The sequence below is a fragment of the Schistocerca cancellata genome, chromosome 4, assembly GCF_023864275.1.
Source record: "Schistocerca cancellata isolate TAMUIC-IGC-003103 chromosome 4, iqSchCanc2.1, whole genome shotgun sequence".
In the NCBI taxonomy this organism is placed as follows: Eukaryota; Metazoa; Arthropoda; class Insecta; order Orthoptera; family Acrididae; genus Schistocerca; species Schistocerca cancellata.
The window spans coordinates 307,129,057-307,134,490 of NC_064629.1; positions in this window are offsets into that span (position 1 = coordinate 307,129,057).

Sequence of the window (5,434 nt, forward strand, 5' to 3'; positions counted from 1 at the left end):
CTCAATGCATTTGGCAGTACGTGTAACGACATTCCTCTCAAGAGCGAGTATTTCGCCTTCCGTAATGTTCGCACATGCATTGACAATGCGCTGACGCATGTTGTCAGGCGTTGTCGGTGGATCACGATAGCAAATATCCTTCAACTTTCCCCACAGAAAGAAATCCGGGGACGTCAGATCCTGCGAATGTGCGAGCCATGGTATGGTGCTTCGACGACCAATCCACCTGTCATGAAATTTGCTATTCAATACCGCTTCAACCGCACGCGAGCTATGTGCCGGACATCCATCATGTTGGAAGTACATCGCCATTCTGTCATACAGTGAAGCATCTTGTAGTAACATCGGTAGAACATTACGTAGAAAATCAGCATACATTGCACAATGTACATTGCCATCGATAAAATGGGGGCCAACTATTCTTCCTCTCATAATGCCGCACCATACATTAACCCGCCAAGGTCGCTAATGTTCCACTTGTCGCAGCCATCGTGGATTTTCCGTTTCCCAATTGTGCATATTATGCCGGTTTGCGTTACCGCTGTTGGTGAATGACGCTTCTTCCCTAAGTAGAACGCGTGCAAAAAATCTGTCATCGTCCCGTAATTTCTCTTGTACCCAGTGGCAGAACTGTACACGACGTTCAAAGTCGTCGCCATGCAATGAAAATGGTTCAAATGGATCTGAGCACTATGGGACTTAACATCTATGGTCATCAGTCCCCTAGAACGTAGATCTACTTAAACCTAACTAACTTAAGGACAACGCAAAACACCCAGTCATCACGAGGCAGAGAAAATCCCTGATCCCGCCGGGAATCGAACCCGGGAATCCGGGCGCGGGAAGCGAGAACGCTACCGCACGACCACGAGCTGCGGACGCCATGCAATCCCTGGTGCGTAGAAATGTGGTACGGGTGCAATCGATGTTGATGTAGCATTCTCAACACCGACGTTTTTGAGATTCCCGATTCTCGCGCAATTTGTCTGCTACTGATGTGCGGATTAGCCGCGGCAGCAGCTAAAACACCTACTTGGGCATCATCATTTGTTGCAGGTCGTGGTTGACGTTTCACATGTGGCTGAACACTTCCTGTTTCCTTAAATAACGTAACTATCCGGTGAACGGTCCGGACACTTGGATGATGTCGTCCAGGATACCGAGCAGCGTACATAGCACACGCCCATTGGGCATTTTGATCACAATAGCCATACATCAACACGATATCAACCTTTTCCGAATTAGGTAAACGGTCCATTTTAACACGGGTAATGAATCACGAAGAAAATACCGTCCGCACTGGCGGAATGTTACGCGATACCATCTACTTACGTTTGTGACTATTTCAGCGCCATCTCTCACAAATCGAAAAAAGTGGTCCAACTAAAACATTCATATTTCTTTACGTACTACACAAATATGTAATAAAATGGGGTTCCTATTTTAAAAATGCAGTTGATATCCGTTTGACCTATGGCAGCGCCATCTAGCGGGCCATCTGGTTTCCCCCTTCAAGCTAGACGAGTTTCGTTCTTTGTAGTTTTTTCATTTGATGCTTATTTCGTGAGATATTTGGCCCAGTCACAATCAATGGACCACCCTGTTTAAGTATTGTTGTCATTTTGTACTCAATAGAACGTTTTTCATCATGATCAGAGGCACTAATTTTTTGTTATTACTGACATATGTGAAAGTTGTTCATGAATAACAGAAAGATTTTTTACATAGGTTTGTCGAAGTATTGAGCTGTTTGATATATTTTTGTTTTTCCATTCTTTTTTATTTTAACCTTTTGTTGGATGTGTTTTCTAGCGCTATATGAAAATATGTATATCTCTCTGTTTCATGTTACAAATCGACACTTTTCGAATAAAATCTCAACCAAACACTGAAAGTTTGTTTTGTTTAAATACTATTTACTTTTAAATAACAGACAAGAGAATAATTCTGTACAACAAAATTTTTTTGTAGGTTACCCAACCCTTTATATATCCTCTCTGTTTCCAAACAGTTCACTCCTGGTTTTTATGGAAGCTAGTAAGATACCTGATCGCATAGGTAAAGAAAGCGATCGTTATGAGATAGCGCCCGATTGGTATGCAACACACCTAACACGCGAGTAACGCGGGTACGACATTAACTGTCCAAAAGGTGCTAGGGAACCTGCCGTAGTCTATGCTTACTTACGATAGTCTGCGGTAGCCTACGATTGTTTTACAACTCTAGTTCGTAGACACGGCGCTCACCGACTTGCCGTGACAAGCGACGTGACGCATGTAGTGATGGGAAAAACCGAATGAAAACAAACAAGTCAGTCGGTTGTTGGAAAACACTGTACTCATTTGGTGGTAGTTTCATGTATTGGTTGAATTATTCATTCATTCTTTCGACTAAAACCAATATGCGGGGACAACCCAATGAAAACATTCGACACAGTTCGTTGTAGTTTTGCGTATTGACCGAATCATTCATTCTTTCTTTTCAAGTGCAACCCATCAGTAAGTTTTCTGTCGGCTGAAACGTATATTCACTCTTTCATCTGAAACTACTCTTTAGTGCAATTTTGTCATATGATGACATGATGGAGACCTTGGCATTACAGTTGCGTAAGTGAATATATGATCCTTTCCAAACGTAGGACATCTTCAAATGTCACGATATATCATAGCATCTTCGATACTCATATGTTTGTAAGCTCTTTGTATGTATCAAAACATGTGGTGCGTAGTAGAAATCTTCTCGGTGACAAATCTAAAGTGTTCAGTGAGAAAAATTTACGTGTGCAACAATAAGAATGCAGTGGAAATGTATTCACATCTGTTGGACGAATGTTATGAAAACAAATACTCCAAACCGACATTTCACGCAACGAAAATCTGTAACGCAACCATCTGTGTATGGCGTACTTATAATTATGTATTATTTATATTTTAGGAGAATTAATTTGTAAAAAAACACACCAATGTCATAAGGAAAGCGTGTAAAACGTCTGAAGATGAATCACAACGATTCGAAACCGGTAACGGTACCCTTTGAATAAAGGAACTGCAAGTAAATTTGTAGCTGGTGCTGTCCTAACACCAACAACAATTATTATTCAGTGTTTTAGTTCATTGAGCTGTCTGTAGTACTTTCATTAGTTGAACTAAAGCAATGATGTGAAACTGAGGCACCTAAACCATGAGAGGGTACCCCTACTCCCCTTCACCCTCTCCCAGGAGTATGTGAAGGCAGACCAGGTGTGTTGTCAATATTGGCGACACAACAAAACACAGTACACAATACTTAGAAGTATACAAATAAACAGTAAACAGTGGTGTACGAAATTGTTCTGTGTTAAACATAAAAGATGCATAGTTCTGCAAAGCAACGTAAAATTAGCCACAGGTATCAGTGTCTAACGAAGAAAGAAGCCAAGACGTGCTACCAGACGGCATATGCTGATAACCAAGCAGAAATTACCGTAAATAAAAACCAAAAATTTGTTAACGAACTGTTTATCAATCCACAAAACAAATCAAACTGTAAACATCTTTAATTACAGACCACTTATGATGCTTTAGTTCGATAAAGCGAAACGCGTCTGCTGAGACGATCAAATATTTTTCTTGTAGTTGTAACGACAGAACAAAAATACTCTCAGCAGTATAGAATTTGCCAATGTCCGTGTTTATTTCCTAATATACGAGGGGCGATCAACAAATAGTGCAATACATTTTTTTTTCTCGGCCAATTTCAGTCAAAAAAAATGCTGAATTTATTGTGGAACGTCGTGGAATATTCCTGCTTAAACCTCTACAATTTAACTGAAGTTTCGACAGACGACGGCGCTATATGTAGCCTTCAAAATGGCGTCCGTAACGGAGATGCGTTCCAAGCAGAGAGCTGTCATTGAGTATCTTTTGGCGAAAACCAGAACATCGCAGATATTCAAAGGCGCTTGCAGAATATCTACGGAGACCTGGCAGTGAACAAAAGCACGGTGAGTCGTAGGGCGAGGCGTCTGTCATCATCGCAACAAGGTCGCGCAAACCTGTCCGATTTCCCGCGAGCCAGCCGGCCGCACACAGCTGTGATTCCTGTGGTGTGGACACTCTCATTCGAGGTGATCGACGGATCACAGACACCTCTCTGGTCAACTGGACGTCTGTGTTAGTAATGCTTCATTGGACTGTTCGTCCTCATCCAGCTTCCAGCCCGGATCTCACACCTTCCGACTGCCATCTGTTCGGCCCAATGAAGGATGCATTTTGTGCTAAGCAGTACGTGGATAATGGGGAGGCTATTGACGCAGCAAGACACTGATACCGACGTCGACCAGTAGTATGGTACCATGTGGGCATACAGGCCCTTCCAGTAAGGTGGCGTAAGGCCGTCGCATTGAACGGAGATTATGCTAAAAAATAGGATTCTGTAGCCAAAACAGTGGGGTCTAATATAATGTTTTGGAATTCTGAGAAAAAAAACCTGATTTCATAAAAAAATGTCTTCCATTATTTATTGTATGCCCCTCGTATAATTATGAACATACGGCTCCGTCTTGAGTAAATGCAAATTCTTATTTAACAGGCAAACATGTTTCGGTGAAGTTTCACCTTCGTCAGATGTAGCTTTATAACATATGTAGTACAGATGAAAATTTGCTCTAGTTCGTCGTCTTTTGTTGATTTCGCTTTTTCATGCCTGCTCTCAAACACGCACTATGTCACTATTTATCAGATATTCTCATGTTATGGGTGTCAAACAAAAACGTATTTGCATAAGAAAAAACCACGTTTCCATAATTATATTGAGCATCCTACTGACAGCTCACATTAATACCCGGGAAAACAACACAGCCCTACAAACGATACTTTGGAGTGGACAAATAGTCTCTGTATTTTCTTTCTTAACTCAACTGGAGCATTGTCTTGACAGAACCAAGTATGTAAGTAGCTACGTACCGTAAGCATCTGATATTACAGTAAAAAGTTTTTCAGACAAACCACATTATGTATTATTCTTTAGTTTTATATTTCTTTCTTTTCTAGAAATTCATTTAACTAATTTCGATTACTACACCTGTCTCCGAAATTCTACGTGCAGTGCTTTCCAGCACTACTACCTTGGGCATTTCTGTTATTCTAAAATACATGAATATTTAACTTGAAGAATTCTCGGGTGTCCGCCTGTGTCACGTCGTAATTTCTCCACGATATTTCGTCAAACAGACTCTTTGACATCTTCAGGTGGTCCCTGATGACGGCTTCAGGGACCACGGGAAGATGGCAACGAGTCTATTTGCCGAAATATCCTGGAGAAATTACGACGTGATGCTGACTGACACTCGAGAATTCTAGGAGTTAGAAATGCGCCGGGAAAACGTCAGATCGCGCAACATGACCAACAAAATGAATGTTGAACGCAGGATCATTTCTCATTGTCCTGGACAAAG